Here is a 16,958-nt window from a genome sequence, read left to right on the forward strand (position 1 = left end):
TGTTTGTCTCCCTGTAGGTAGGGATCAGGAAAAGCCAGTCAGTCGAGGGAGAGGAAACATAACTTTTCAGTCTCCTATTTTATTTTTGAAACCCAGCTGCAGTCCTGCCATTTCATTTCACCAGACACTCAGAGAGCTTTATAATGCAGTCCTTTTATTCACTTCTGCTGGCTCCAGCCTTTGCCTGCTATTTGAAACCAAAAGAGTTACAACAAATGCACTGATGAACAGAGAGAAAAGACATCTATTTACATGAGATGATTTGCATGGGAGGAAGAAAAGAATCCCTTCACAGGAAGAGGGAGAGGACTGGGGAGAACTCGCCAGCCCCAGGGAGTCCTGTCTGAGCAGTGTAGCAAACAGAAGTGGGCAAACAGACGATGTAGCCTCTATTTTACAAAGTCTCCTTCCTGAAGAAGCACAGCGTTTATGCGTAAGTGACAAAGTACCACACAGGGCGGGGCCCTCTCCCTCTTCTGTGAGTGATGCTGCCCAGCTTCAACACACTGAAGGTTCATATTTAGGGCTCAGCACATTGGAGAAAGACGGGGCTGCTCTGACATCTCCAGGGCTGGCTGGGAGTCCCTGAAAGATGACCTTCTTGGCCCAACCTTCAGTGTTATCCCCACGGACACCAGTAGCAGGGGGGTTGGAAATGCACCATCCTCAAATGGCTCAGTGGGCAACAGATAGCAATGGGAGAGGTGGTCAGGGCATGGGAAGAAGACATCATGAATGCCCCACGGTAACTGTAGTGGACAGACTTGTTTGCAGTACACCCCCCCAGGGACCCTCAAAAATCACTGAGTTAGACCTGAATGGGGGCGGGGGACAAAGCTCTGAAACTTAAAGATGTAAGACAAAGTCAGCAAAATGGCGGTGATCATCATTAACGTGACACATTTCAACCCACTGCCCAGGAAAATCTGAGAAAATTCAGGTTCATAGCATTAGATTTACTTTAAAAAGTTAAAAAGTGAAGGAATAAGATAACCTAGGAAAACTAAAATGGTATTCCCCATAGGACTTTCCTTTAAAGCCTTCTCTACAACAAGATAGTTATGACATGTCATCTACTAAAACAAATAGCTTATAGTTTAGCATGCTGAGATTTTTCTATTAACAAAGTAGAACGGAACAACAGAAAGCTTCCAGGGTTATAGGTCTGAAAGTCACTTTTATAAAATCAGTATCTTTGGGTAGATAGGCACAGAAATCTTGCCAATTTTCCTTGAGCTCATTGGGGAAAGAAGAGGACAGGCATTTTCAAAAGCTTACTTTCAGTGCTGCATCTCCCATGGAGTGCTTGACCCAATTGTGAAATGACATACTTTCCACAGCCTGGTTGTGATGAACACAACTGAACACAGAGCAAATCAATGCACCCATGGAATGGACGTCAACCTAGCCAAGCTCTTTTCCATTCTTATAAGTGATGAGATACCGAGTTTTATTATTTTTTAAAATTTTTTTAAGATTTATTTATTTGAGAGAGAGAGAGCGTGTGCATGAGCAGGCGAGCAGGTGGAGGGGCAGAGGGAGAGGGAGAGAATCTCAAGCAGTCTCCCTGCTGAGCACAGAGCCTGACACAAGGCTCGGTCTCACAACCCTAAGATCATGACCTGAGCTGAAACCAAGAGTCGGACGCTTAACCAACTGGGCCACCCACACGCCCCGAGATACTGAGCTTTAAAGTGAAGCTGATTAGTCATAAAAACAAAAAAACAAAAAAAACTTCTTTTAAAACACCTGAACTATGTTTACAGCTATCCTTAGGACACTCGGGAGACATGAAATGCAGGATCATTCACTCGCTGGAAGATGAAGACTTGGGGAATTAAAATATTTTTCAAACATAAACTTTCAAGTAAACTAAACCCAGAAATCAAACTTCCTATGTGATAGGAATGGTCCAAAGCAATTAACATACCCTTATGAGATAGATACCGCTGTTATCCCAAATTCATAGATGAAGAAATGGAAGCTCAGCAAGTTTAAGTAACTTGCCTAAGATCCCACAGCTAGTAAGTGGCAGGCCAGGGATTTAAGGCAACCTGACTAGAGAGCCTGCGTGTGAAACCAGGGGTAACTATATAACTTTCCAGTTTCTACTACCTCTTTTCTTTTGCTAGCCTGTAAAGGACTGTTTTGGTGCCACCTCTGATCCCATCCATATGTACTCTTACCTTTCAAGTGTCTACCTCCTTCTCTAGAAAGAAAGTCTAACAGGCTTAGCTTGGATTGGTGTCCATATTTAAGTTGTGGGGATGTGGGCTGGAAAGCCCCTGAAAGGCACCCACTACGTCTTAATGAGTTCTTCACAATCAGGACTTGAATAACAACCATAAACAATAATTTTAGGGAAAGGACAAGTGGGAGGATTACCAGCATTGATGATCTGTTATGTGCCAAGCACTATGCTAAGAGTTTGAAATACAGTACTCACTTATTTTTATACCACAAGAACTACAGGAGATTAAAGATTATCGAAGAATCAATCAAAACAATGCCAGTGTCAGGTCATGGCCCAGGGCCCTGGGATCGAGCCCTGCACCAGCTCCCTGCTGGATAAACACTGGGACCCAGTGGCAAAAAAAAAGTCACAAGAACTATTGTAATAGAAGGTGGGGGGGGTACTACTCCTGCCTCCCTTTAGACAGATTCAGCAACAGATATCTTGAGATGCCAAAATTACAGTGAGACCACCCCCTGCTCCCCAATCTCCTCCCTGCTACACAGGATTCATAATGGGAATGAAGGAGAACCTGTTCCACATCTCCTAGAGCTCTGAGTGAAATCCAAAGATATAAGAGGGGGTCAAGGAGAGGATTTGGGGGTGCCTGGGTGGTTCAGTTGTTTATGTATCTGCCTTCGGCTCAGGTCATGATCTCAGGGTCCTGGGATTGAGCCCCATGTCAGGCTTCCTGCTCAATAGGGAGTCTGCTTCCCCCTCTCCCTCTGCCCCTCCCCCCGCTTGTGCACATGCGTGTTCTCTCTCTCACTTGCTCTCTCTTTCTCAAATAAATAAATAAAATCTTAAAAAAAAAAAAAGAGGATTTGGAGAAGACAGTTGAGGAGATCTTTTTTTTTTTTTTTTTTTAAGTAGGCTCCACGCCCAGCGTGGAGCCCAATACGGGGCCTGAACTCACAACCCTGAGATGGAGACCTGAGCTGAAATCAAGAGCTGGACACTTAACCAACCGAGCTACTCAGGTGCCCCAAGGAGATTTTTTTAGAGGCTTTTGCTCTGCTTTAATGCCTCTCCTCTTTGGACCTCAGCCAAAAGAGACTAAGCACACACAGCTGGATATCCAGGGGTTAAGCAGAGTTGAAAGAGACCACCCAGAATAGAGAGCCATCCACAGGGCCTGCAGGGAACCTCCAAAATTCCTATGCAAGAGCCCTGAGAAGAAGAACCAGCTGGAACCATCCTAAAGGCCCCCTAGGAGTCACCAGCTTTAATCATCCGTAAGGCCTGGAGCACACAGAGCCACCAGATCAAGCACTCACTCACTTGCCCCTCTCTCCCTCTCATCTCTACCCTACCTCCAACCTTGGAGGAGAAAGAAGATGACAGCTAGCAGGTAGATGTGAAGGTAAGTGGGGAGAGAAAGAGAAGCGCAGAAGCTGTCAGAAGTTTCATCCAGATGTAGAGGAGGATCCTCTTCTCCTCCTCCAGCCTCTGAATGAAGTTTAAAGAATTAGTGGAAGGGAAATATAAAATTGCACTTTTTTTTTAAAGATTTTATTTATTTATTTGAGAGAGAGAATGAGAGAGAGAGAGAGCACATGAGAGGGGGGAGGGTCAGAGGGAGAAGCAGACTCCCTGCTGAGCAGGGAGCCCGATGCGGGACTCGATCCCGGGACTCCAGGATCATGACCTGAGCTGAAGGCAGTTGCTTAACCAACTGAGCCACCCAGGCGCCCTAAAATTGCACTTTTTAAAAGTAATCTCTGTGCCCAGTGTGGGACTTGAACTCACAACCTTGGGATCAAGAATCACATGCTCTACCAACTAAGCCAGCCAGTTGCCCCAATATAAAATTGCATTTTGATTATATCATGAGCTGTGCTCATGGTAGTCTCTGGCGCCCAGGGGCAGAGCAACAGAAATATCCCCTACAGTCACAGAGAATGAAATGCCTGGTAAAAGCAAGGCTCTGGCGGATTGCGGAGGGAAGAAGATAAAGGCTATGAGGTGAACAGCTTCATTTAACTGCACAATAACATTTAAAGAAAAAAGAAATCACAGGCTTAGGATTTAAATTCTCACTTCAAAGCGTGATCAGTGAATGAAGAGGTTTCTGTGATTTCCCTAAAATTGTCTTTATGTCACTCAGGCAGAGGGCTAATGAAGCTGAAAATCAGAGGCAGAGATGGATCCTCAAGACTGATGAATTAAAAAACAGATTGAATTCACAGTTTCACCAGGCCTTTCAGGGTATTTGTGAAAAAGTGGTTCTTCCCCTGAGTGCTGGGATGGAGATATTTTGTAGGTATCAGCTAACCCTGAAACTCACAGAGCTTCCTGCACTAACAAAAGTAGCCTCTCCTCCCATTCTGATGAGGCTGGCCCTGTCTGGTTCAAAAACACTGTAAGTTCATCGAGTGGTCACCTTGCAAGGAGATGTCCTCATGGCCCACCCCATCTCGGCTCATTGACTCCAGACACACAACGAGAGTCAGATTCCAGCACACCCTGAGATCAAAGTCAGACCTGGGAAAAGAGGGCTGACATACCAAAAGCATTACAAGGTTATGGGAGAGAAGAATTCTGAGAGTGTTGACAAGAGAAGAAAATAATTTTAGATCGGATCAAATTTATGTTACAGGTATCCTCACCAAAACTTCTGGATTCAGCATGCTATATGAAACAACTAGAACAGGTTTACCCGTCTTGCTTGATTGTCTGAAACGGAGTATCCGTGGGGGCCCATGCACATGAAGTTCAGATGCTCTGCCTTCCTTAATGAGAAGGGAATCCAAAGGCTTAAGGAGAAAGGACTAGTAGAGAGGATTCATAATACCTGATCTACTCGCCCAGTTTTGGAAAGAGGAAAACAACAAAACAAAATACTCCACATGGTGGTGAGAAGAGTATTAGCATTCTGGAAAAATACTTGCCCTCTGTAGGCCAAGGATGAGAGTTCGAGATGCTCCCACAGACAAGGGTTTCCTGAAGGGGTTAATCTTCCGAGGGAGCTGGGTTCTGATTCCCGAAATAAGCAGAAGGCTCATGTGTGACTGACAGTGCCTCATAGATCCCAGGGTCTTTAGGGCTAAAACACACAGGCACTAAAATGTTTGCACTTTTTTTTTTTTTAATTAACTTGTATGACAACAACAAAATCTAAGTCTGGGGAACAGAGGACTGACTTTAGTCATGATGATGGAGAATCAGTCTTCACCCAATTCCCAGCCCTGAGGCACCTTCCAGACCCAGAGCCCCTTGAGGAAAGGGAAGACCAGATGCTCTTGAGGACGACGCTGCTGAGTAATATTCCATTGTGTATATATATATATACCACATTTACCAGGGCAACTGGGCCCTGACAGGATTATTATTATCTCCTAGCTAATGCTAATCCCCAGAGCCTCCAAATGCCACCTCTGGTTAGCTCTGGTAGGTGTAAGCAAATTTATGGAAAACAGGTGATAGCAGGGCTCACTCACAGCAGGACCATTCATAGTGAGACTCATGGATCCTCGAACCCATTCTATAGTTATTTCCACAGTGCTTGAATGCTTAGTTGTAGCTGAAGTCCTAGCAGAATAGTCACCGCTGGCTCCCTGACCTGTGATGTGAATCTCACTATGGTAGGAAGGGTTAAATGGAAGTCTCTGGAACGATCCCTCTATACTGAAATAATAAAGGTGCTTTGTATATATTAAATCATTTAATCTTCACAATAAGCCTGTGATATAGGATCTATTATCATCCCCATTTACAGAGGAGGAAACTGAGGTGCAGGGAAGCTAAGCAATTTGCCCAAGTTGACCTAGCCAGTAAGACTGGATTCAAACCCAGGCAGACCTACAGTCCATACACCATACATCAACTGAGATGTTTGCTGCAGAGAGAAGTAACAGAAAACAGGTGGTGGAGGCAGGAGGTTCTAAACACCGATGGTGCCTTTGTGAATATTGCAGAAATGACGGTTGTCGTGGCTGTTCACAGTGAGAGGAGTATAGATAGTGGGTATGTGCATAGGATTTGAAGCCAGACTGCATGGGTTCAAATCTCAGATTTAGCAGAAGACCTTGGGCAAGTTTCTTAACTTGTCTTTGGGTCAATTTCCCCATTTACAAAATGATAGTCCCACTTTGTAGCATTTTTATGAAAATTAAATGAGCTCACAGATAAAGTACCTGGAAGGTAGTGTTTGCTATTATCACCTTCCTTGCTTTATCATGTATATTTTTATGCAATTAACTGATTTTATATTTTATATCCTTTTGTTCTTTTTACAAGTTCTTTTTGTAAGTTCTTTAATACAACTATTTTATATAGGTTGTATTAATGATGATTAACCTTAAAACGTATTCCAAAGGTCACAGAATAACATGATGGGTTTGTTACTAACCTTGAGAAAGAATGTCCACCAGTCAGAAATCCTGAACTCAGAGCCAGAGTCAGACACTGCTGTGACTTTAGTTCCCTCCTTTTGAAGAGAGGGCGAGTGTGTTCACATTTTTACAAGGAATAGTGGCATTATCTCAGGCTGTAGGAAACTGCATGGCTTAAAGGTAGATTTTCTGTGGATGCTTTGCTGAAAAAGAAATTATGATCGTGGTGAATGTTCAGTGATATTCATCTACGGTTATCCAATTTGTTATATTGGTCACTGACCCAAATGTGGATGGTAGTATTAAGTGCAGAGTTCATATGGTAATTATTTGTTTAATGACATTCTGATGTATTTTTTCCAACACCATCAACCAATTCTCCAATTCTCAGCAGACACAGACTGGGTGTTCTACAAATTTAACTCAATTCTGATGCTGTCTACCTGCAGATAATCGTCAGTTCCCACAGGTTAAGGGCTCACTCCCATAAGACTGTTCCCACTTCAGATGCCAATCAAAAGTCTAGGCTTCCACTTGTGCTTCTGACCAACTAGCTGTAAATTAGAGGTTCCCAAAGCTCCTTCCTCAAGTCTAATTTGCTAGAACAGCTCACAGTACTCAGAGAAACATTTGCTTCTATTTACCAGCTTATTATAAAGGATATGAATGGAAGCCAGAGGAAGAAGTACATAAGGAGAGATATGGAAGGGTCCTGAGCTCAGGAGCTTCTGTCCCCGTGGAACTGGGGTGCACCATCCTCCCAGGTATAAGTGTGTTCACCAAGCTCATCAAATCTTGTTGTTCAACAGTTTTCACAGAGCTTAATCTGCAGTGCCCCCTCCTCTCCTTCCCAGAGGTTGGTGGACGGGGCTGAAAGTTCCAGACTTTTAATCACTTGTCTTTCTGGTGGCCATCCCCGTCCTGAGGCTATTTAGGGGTCCCACCCTAGGTCACTTCTTTAACATCAACTCCGGTGTGCTCAAAAGGGGCTCCTTATGAATAATACGACACTCCTATCACTTAGGAAATTCCAAGCGTTTTAGGAGCTCTGTACTAGGAGCCAGAGATGAAGACCAAATATATATTTCTTGATATAAATCACAGTATCACAGTCATCCATACCATTAGATTTAAGTTCCATGAAGACCCATTTTCTCTCTTGTTCACCAAGGTATCCCCTGAGCTAGTGCAGGGTTCTGCACCTGGGATTATCTCAATAAATGTTGGCATTCATGACCCATTGGTTTTGAATATATCAGTATTATCTATTGCTGGATAACAAATTACTACAAATTTAGCAGCTTAGAACAACATACATTTATCTCCCAGTTTCTGTGGGTCAGAATTCCAGGCATGGATTCATTGAGTCCTCTACACCACGGTCTCCCCCTGGAATCTGTAATCACAGTCTTGGCCAGGGCTGCAGTCCTACCTCAAGGTTCGACCGGGGGACTCTCCACACGTAAGCTCACATGACTGTTGGCAGGAATTAGTTCCTTGCGGGTTGTTGCGCTAAGGACCCCAGTTTCTTGCCTGCTGGCAGTGGGAGGTTACCCTCGGCTCCTGCCACGTGGCCCTCTCCATAGGGCAGCTCACAGTGTGGCAACCTGCTTCATCAAAGCCAGCACGGAAGAGGGTCTGTCAGGAAGAGGGACATTGCAACCTACGTAACATACTAATATATGTGTCATCACATACATTCCATTACCTATTGGTCAAAGGCAAAACGTAGGACCCACCCACACTCAAGGGCAGAGAATTCTACAAAAGCATGGATACAAAGAGGCAGGGATCATTGGGCACCATCTTAGAGTCTGTCTGCTTCCATAATTCGCCAGTAAATACCCTCATCATGTAAGCTGTAGCCGTTCTCTAAAGAAGGCAGAATAGTTAATGGCTGAGAAAGGCCAGAGGATCCTCATTAGCTCAGACTTCACTAAGTCCCTGCTGTTGTCAGTTTGCACAGGGAACCAAAGGTCATCTTAAGATAAAAATATTCACTAATATTAAATTAGTCCCCACTCAAACAAACCTTTCTCCTCTTCAGGCTAGTGTACGTCCTCGTCTGTCTCATCTTGCCAAGAGCTGCCTCTTGCTCATTGTGTGAGTCTGCAATGCAAATAACGATCAAGCCAATCACACAAGTGCCTCGAAAGAAAATTATTTGAATAAAAAACAAAGAGAGAAAGAAAATTATTCGAGTACCAGAGCCTTAGAAGAGGCTCTTGGGAAAACTGATGAAGCCCTCAAATAATCTTGCAAAACTGATTCTTGTTTTGATCGTGTTGGGCAATTTAAGTATAAAATGTATCCTGCTAATCATACCATTTTGGGATAAATAAAATGAAAAAAACATCAGCAAAATATATCTTCTTTTTTTTTTTTTCATTGTAAGAAAATTGCCTGGATGCAAAAATAACCTAGATAATCTAACCTTACATGTAAGAAAAAATAAAACTGTCCCATAATTTTATTTTATTTTTAGTATTTATTCTAAATTTGGGTCTGTTGTGAGCTGTGCCTGGGTTCAAATCCTAACTATGTCCATTACTAGCTGTGTGATCTTGGGCAGGTTACTTAACTTTTCTGTGTCTCAGTTTATACAAATATAACAGGGAGAGGCTGGTAATAACAGTGCCCATGTCATCTCCTAGGCCGTCACCTACTTTGACTCTACTGACAAGCCTGTGAGGCCAATGTCAAGGCAGGTGCCTTTGACACTTGCAGTTGGGGCGAGATGTCCAGATGTTCCTTTTCTGCCTCCAACAGGCTGGGCCTCGGCAGCATAAACCAGAGTGGCTGAGTAATTAAGGGCAGGGGTAGCAGCAAGTTTAGGATAACTTCCTCTCTAACCGCTTTTGGAAAAGGTCCATCTAACATGAACCCACCTACACCAAAGACCAAATAATATACTTGCACCTCGAAAGATACAAGAGCATGTAAGTAACTTTCCAAAGGTCAGCATATAGCAAGCAGTGGATTCAAAGCCAGCTGTAAGTCACTCCAAAGCCCAATTTGATGCTTTTTTTCATACACTTCTCTTTGCACAGCCCGGTGGGTTGGAGGATGGGCAGGGAGGACAGGCCTGGCTGGGGGAAATGCAACAGCGCTCGGAAATAAGGGGTCAGATCAATCGCCAACCCAAGAAAATCACTAGCCTTGCTTCCTTCCCTTCCTCAACTAACCCTTTCGTCTCTTAGCTCTCCCCTCCCTCCATCCCCACCTCTCATGTTCCTCCAGTGTGCTGCTTAAGAAGATTTTTGAATAGTACCCTGGAGATAAGGAAAAAGAAACAATCTAAATCAAAAAAGCAAGTAAATCGATACTGAACCATCTTCCAGCTGTTCTGTCTGAATGGAGAGAGAAACCCAAAACAAAGCCCAGGAGTGCTAAAGTTCATTTTCAAAACACAGTGCATGCAGTGTTCATTCTTAATGGACCCGTGGAGTGAGATAGAATCGAACGGAACTGAGGCGAGGGTCGCTGCTTGGCAGATCAATGACACGGACGTAAGTGGCGGAATCCGCAAGCAGGCAAACACAGCAAACGGAGGTGCTGTTTGGGGCTAGGAAGGATCAACAGCACCTTTGGAACCTGCAATTCCGAGCATGAAAAGGGCCCTTCTAGTCCGCAAGTCACGGCATCTCTGCTTCTTCAGATGTGAGGTAGAGAATAAGCAAAATCCTCGGAGGCCAAGCTTGGAATGAAAAGGAAAATGCAAGGCTGGAGTCCGAGCGGTATTGCTTTGGAAAACAGTCAGTGAGGGGGAGGGAAGTATTATTCTCCAGCTGGGGCAGGGTACAAGCTGGGACCGAAGCAACTCATGCTGCTGTGCAAATACTCTCATTCAGCTTTGACTGAAACTACGAGACTGCAGGTAACACACTAGGCAGTATTTACCTCTGTCTCCCTGACAAAAGTACATGGGGAATTCAAAATCCTGGGCTTATATTACTCTTCTCAGTAAAATGAGGAAAGGGGATTAGAGAGTATTTATACCCCAGAAACCTCAGAAAAACAAGGAACAATAAATATCATCCAGGTGGGTCAAATATCTTAGGTTAAAAATCTAATCTCCCATAATCCTGATCACTACAGTTTCAATATTTCAGGGTAAAAAACTCTCCAACATAGGGGGTACCCGGGTGGCTCAGTCGGTTAAGCCTCTGGCTCTTGATTTCAACTCAGGTCATGATCTCAGGGTCATGGGATCGAGCCCCAAGTAGGGTTCCACCCTCAGCTGAGGGAGCCTGCTTCCCTCTCTCTCCCACTGCCCCTACCCACACTCGGGTGCACGCACGCACTCTCACTCTCTAAATAAATAGAGTCTTAACAAAAACCTCTCCAATATAGCTAACAATTATTATACACATGTGAATACTTTCAAAAATATAACTTTGAGGGGCACCTGGCTGGCTCAGTCGGTGGAGCATGTGACTCTTGATCTTGAGGTTGTGAGTTCAAGCCTCATGCTGGGTGTAGAGATTACTTAAAAATAAAAATCTTCAAAATAAATAACATCTTTTAAAAAAAGATGTTATTTATTTATTTGACAGAGGGAGACACAGCGAGAGAGGGAACATAAGCAGGGGGAGTGGGAGAGGGAGAAGCAGGCCCTCCCCTCTCAGCAGGGAGCCCGATGCGGGGCTCAATCCCAGAACCCTGGGATCATGACCTGAGCCAAAGGCAGACGCTTAACGACTGAGCCACCCAGGCGCCCCTAAAAATCTTTAAAAATATACACATAACCTTTAACCTTGAGTCTATAACATCTACAAAGTTTGTAAAACACGTTTGTTATATGTATCAGATTATAAATTACATGCATTGGAATGTTATGGGAAATCAGATGTTCTTACTGTCTTTGATCATACTCCCTAGAAGCAGAGCTTGAGACAGGGATTGGAAAGCACACAGTTTACTAAAGGAGTACACTTGGGAGAAAGGGAGGGAGGGAGGACAGGGCAGGAGAAGGAGCTAAGCCAAGGCAGGGTCTCAGCTGGAGAGGAGCTTCCGAATGATCCCACAGGAAGCTCTGCAGTGTGAATTGCATCACGGAGTTGGTCTCATTTTGTGGTCAGGGAACCAGGCCTTCACACCTCTGTGTCAACTGGTCATTGGCTGCTGGTTCCCACCAGGGATGGGTGTAACTTCCTGGGTGGGGTGGCTCCCTTTGGGCTGAGGGCAATTCTGCAGAGAAGGGGGCAGCAGGGAATGCTTAGCAGCCCCAGCTCACAGCACCTGGTGGGGGGGGGCACGCGCCAAACAAGGCATGTGGGGGGCGCACCCGCAGCAGCCAGTAAGCCCCCTACAGCTGCAAAATGAACGCACTTGCCTGGGGATGAGTAACCCACTGTCTAGAACCCCACGAGCTTGGTATGAAGGGATCTACCACTGTCCGTATGGTATAGATTTCCCGGTGGTCAGTCACTGTATTAGCTTCCGCCATTTAAGTCTGTCTGAAATAAACACTTTGGCAGATTCCAATCCAAATACAAGAGGAATCTTCATTTTTCCACAGCTACAGACAAAAACAATTCAAAATGGATAAGAGTAAATAATATTAAAAATCAAACAGTAAAAACCTGGAAGAAAATAAAATTATTTATCATCATTCTCAAGGGGGGGGCGATTTTTTTATGCCTGGAAGTAAGGAGAAAAAAAAATCATAAAGGAAAAGATCAGCAGTTTTTACTGCATAAAAACATAAAACTTCTATCCATCAGGGAAAAAGAAACAGCTCTTCATAGATGAAGTCAAATAGTAAACAACAATTAGGAAAGAATGCTTCTGCAAATTTGAAAAAAAAAAGAAATCCTTGACGAATAAAGATTGCTAATTTGGCAAGGGGAGCATTTTCACAGCATGCTCCTTGCCAGATTCTGGAATAAAATCCTCACCCAGCAAAAGGGATTAAAATATTCCTTTTCAAGTGCCCCTGGAGACTCTCCTTGCACAAATGACTTCGTTGTTCTGTACCTCAGTTTCTTTATCTGTAATATGGTGATGATGATGATAATAATAACAACAACAACAACAACATGGGGCTAACAACAATAGTTAATACCTACCTCTTTTTTTGTTGTTGTCATTCTTAGGGCTGCAAGAACCAGGTGTTCTACAAACGATTAATTGCCCGTGCTTATAAAAAGAGGACATCAAGAGCAAAGGGAGCTACCATGGGTGACACAGCACAAGTATCAGGGGGATAATTGGAAGTGGGGTTATAGAGTGAGGGTGTGTATCCTGTTAGCTGCTCCCATGCCCTGGCATGAAGCTGTCCTTGGCAGAGCCAAAGTTCTAGAACTTAGGTCAGGGATCTGCCAGAGGACCCTTGACACCAAGAGAGAATTCTTCCTTACCTATTATGGTAGAGACAAAATTGGTTTCTTCTCAGGCTCCCTTGTTAGATATGGTCAGATTAGCCTATAATGTATGACAGGAAGTGACGTGTACCATTTCTGGGCAAGCAACCATCACATTCGGTCACATTCTCCTTTCCTTTTCACCAGCTGGAATCTGGATGTTGGAGACGCCACTCAGACCATGCAGACAATAATGGGTCTTTTGATAGGGCGAGCCACTAGGTGGAGAGAGCTTAAGTCCCAGAGTACTCTGTGGAACAGAGCCACCTACCAACCGGGAACACACACACACCGGGTAGTTTCATGAGCAAGAAACAAACTTCCATATTCATGCCGCTAAATGATTGGGACTTATTACAATGTGGCCTGCCTTGATACAGTAATGTTGAGCTAAACCTGTTCATAAATCATACTCAAAGCCTTTCCTATAGAAACATCCTAGGCACTGCAGAACAGCAACCCTCCCAACAAACAGGAGGAGGGTCCCTAGAATTCCCAGTTAGAATCATTTGTTTGGCTTATACCTAGCAAAGTTATGAAAATAGAAATAGGCAGTAAACTAAATTGTAAAAGGTTTCATTCTTTGCGTTTTAAGGACAGCCTTCTGTTGCACCTGATTTTCTTTTTTTAAAAGATTTTTATTTATTATTTAACAGAGAGAGAGAGCACAAGCAGGGGGAGTGGGAGAGGGAGAAGCAGGCTCCCTCCTGAGTAGGGAGCCTGATGCAGGGCTTGATCCCAGGATGCTGGGATCATGACTTGAGCCAAAGGCAGATGCTTAACCGAAAGAACCACCCAGGTGCCCCCTGCACCTGATTTTCTTGAGGAAGGTATATTATAACAGGTTGACATTCCTGATCAAGAGTCTAAAGCTAAACTTTTAAAAAGTGATGGGCATCATATTTAATTAATTATTAACTCTTTAACTGCCTAGCTTAAAGCTTTCCAAAATAGATTAGCATCAATTTAATAGGACAACTTTTGGAAACATACCAACTTTATTTAAGGTATTTCTAGAGAAAGTCATGATTGATTGATTGGCCACCATGGTCCAGATGCTGATCTACATACTTTAAATACATTATATCCAATCATCACAGAAATTCCCAAGGCACCTTACAGAAGTGGAAATTGAGACTTAAGAGAGGTAAGCAATTTGTCTAGGATCACCTACCTGATGAATCACAGAAGTAGATGTGTATAGATTCAAAGCCTCTATGCTCACCTTGCAGCCTCCTGGTTCAGAAATTGAAGGGCATGGGCAGAGATTTTGATGGAAAACTAGAGGCTGGGGGTGCCTGGGTGGCTCGGTCGATTAAGTGCTTGCTTTCAGCTCAGGTCATGATCCCAGGGTCCTGGGATTGGGCCCCACATCGGGCTCCCTGCTCAGCGGGGAGCCTGCTTCTCCCTCTCCCTCCGCCTGCTACTCCCCGTTTGTGCTCTCTCTGTAAAATAAATAAAATCTTTAAAAAAAAAAGAAAGAAAGAAAGAAAGAAAACTCAAGGCTGGCCCTCAGAGGAGGCTGCTTGGTTCTGGACCTTGAGGGATAGGTTTCTATGGTTGAGAGCAACAGGAAGCAGAAGTCGGGCCACTGCGTGTTGTCGAAAGGTCATACCATGAGCCACTGGCTGGATATTCCAAGTACGAACTGTTTTGAATACGACGGGTAGCCTACAAAGAACAGATATTAAATCACTACATGTACTGAGCACCTACTATGTGTCAGGTAACATTCCAAATACTTTACATGGATTTACATGGATTCTACCGTGCAATCTGCACGAGACCCCTTTGAAGTAAGGACTATTATTATCTCCATCTGATGGCTCAGGAAATGAGGCACAGAGAGACTAAGTAACTTATCCAAGCTTTAGAAGTGGCAGAGCTAATGTTAACGTTGTCAGGCCCCAAAGCTCACATCTTCACCCCTATAGTATAGTGCTCCCTGAAACAGCGAATAATAAAATTTCATGTCCTGTAATTCTTCTTTTTCTTTTCTTTTCTTTTTCTTTCTTTTCTTTTCTTTCTTTCCTTTCCTTTTCTTTCTTTTTTTTTTCGAGAGGGAGAGCAAGTGGGGGAGGGGCAGAGGGAGAGAGAGAGAATTTTAAGCAGACTCCACGCCCAGCAGGGAGCCTGTCTCGGGGCTCGATCCCACGACCCTGAGATCGTGACCTGAGCCGAAATCCAGAGTCCAACGCTTAACCCACTAAGGCACCCAGTTGCCCCCATAGTTATTCTTATCACTGTCCTGCACAGCAGGTGCCCACTCCTACCTAGAATTAGCCTGGAGTCATCATCACACTCGGGCAAATCTGTCTCCCATTTTCATGTCTCATAGACGTAGAGGGCTAGCACGATGTAATGGTAAGAGGAAGGATGTTAAGAGCCAGTCTTGGAGATGAAATGCTGCCTCTTTAAATTACTAGCTGAGGAATTACTTAACGTCCCTGAGAGTCCATTTTCTCAGCCGAAGAATAGGTTCCCATCAACAATAAGGTAACACCATAAGCCCTGTAATACCTATTAGGTAAGCAGGTAATACGGAACAGATAATCCCTATTAAGGCGATACCTACTAGCATGCCTGGAGCACGGGTCCATGTTCCCCACGTGTCGGTTTCCTTCCCTCCTCCACGATTCTAGTCCTGCACTCTGCCTGCCCCCATGTGAGCAGAAATTGCTGAGTTGCATTCATTCTGCTGTGTGGATTTGAGCTGTCAAAGGTCAGCACTCTCCTTTCTTTTGCTAGCACTGTTATAATTTGCATCCTCTAGTTTTGTATGCCCGTCCTCTGAGACTCTGAGGACCTGGCTGACTCCAGACGGAAACGTGAACCATTTTTATTTTACTAAGAGGAAAGCTGAGACACGATGCAAGATCAATGGTTTTTCCGGGAAAATTCGAGAGAAATTCCAAATTTTCTTCCTTTCCCACAGTCCTTCCCAGTGTTCGAACTGCTCCCTCTGGAAACCAGATGGCGGCAGCTGGCAATCAGGAACCCCTGCACAGCCCACAGTGTTCAGCAGGAGCCAGCTGGGCCTGGATTTCCAGTCATCACATCTTCTGAAACCCCCTCAAACTGCCTCTCCTGAGGGACGGCAGTTTTAGCGCAAGAGTCCATTTTATTCTGAAACAATTACCAAGCAGGAGGCGTACCCAGCCTGTGGCACTGGACAGGAGTGAGTGATGGGCTGCCTCTGATTTATGTCCATCTGTCCCTTTGAGAAAATGCTCATTGCTAGGTGATTTAACCTCTTGTATCAGCCTCTATTTTTAGCCTCCAAGTGAGTGATGAATCAGGCTATAATCCGACAGTCTGCTTACAGGCACACTTAAGGCAAATTAAATTACGACGCCTCAAACATCACATACATTTCTAAAGAATAGAGCCAGAATGCATTATAGCCTAAATTTTTTTCTAAAGGACCCATTATACATCATAAGGTCAAATGTGACTTTAAAGTTTCCTCCAATTTTATTTTTATTTACTTATTTATTTATTAGATTTATTTGTTTATTTATGAGAGAGAGAGAGCAAGCAAGGGGTAAGGGTAGAGGGAGAGGGACAAAAAGAATCCCAAGCAGACTTCCCACTGAGCGAGGAGCATGACACAGGGCTTGATCTCAGGACCCCAAGATCATAACCTGAGCTGAGATCAAGAGCCAGATGCTTAACCAACCGAGCCACCCAGGTGCCCCAAGTTTCCTCCAATTTTAATCAAGCCTCACATGCCCACGCAGCTTTTTCCAAAAGCTGGAGATAGAAATGATTTCTCTTGGATATTATTATGCTGTGAGCTCAGACACTGCTGGTAGAAACAATATTCTCAATCATTCGATACATATGGAGCACCTACTCTATGACAGGTATTGTCTTGGCACTGGGGAGACAATGGTGAACAAAAGCAAGACATAATCCTTACCCTCGTGGAGCTGGTTTAGTGAGGAGATAGATGTTAACCAAATAATCAAATAAATAAATGGTAAGGGCTGAGTGTTGAAATTACATTATTAGGTCTCTGATTCT

General features: G+C 44.1%; 1 long non-coding RNA gene across 2 annotated transcripts in view; it reads right to left on the bottom strand.

Moving 5' to 3' along the window:
* The window catches only part of LOC145721872 (uncharacterized), a 29,280-nt gene extending 18,394 nt beyond the window's left edge, over positions 1 to 10,886 (bottom strand). The window contains exons 1-3 of one of the 2 annotated variants that reach the window (XR_014145859.1): positions 10,153 to 10,886; positions 8,600 to 8,676; positions 6,585 to 6,770 (exon numbers count right to left, since the gene is read on the bottom strand). This is a non-coding gene — a long non-coding RNA (uncharacterized LOC145721872). Of the gene's footprint in view, positions 1 to 6,584; positions 6,771 to 8,599; positions 8,948 to 10,152 lie in introns of those variants that run through there. The other variant, XR_014145858.1, reaches the window with a different exon arrangement.
* Positions 10,887 to 16,958: the final 6,072 nt, after the last annotated feature.

The sequence above is a fragment of the Leptonychotes weddellii genome, chromosome 5 (assembly GCF_054177405.1).
Source record: "Leptonychotes weddellii isolate Sample4059 chromosome 5, ASM5417740v2, whole genome shotgun sequence".
NCBI lineage: Eukaryota > Metazoa > Chordata > Mammalia > Carnivora > Phocidae > Leptonychotes > Leptonychotes weddellii.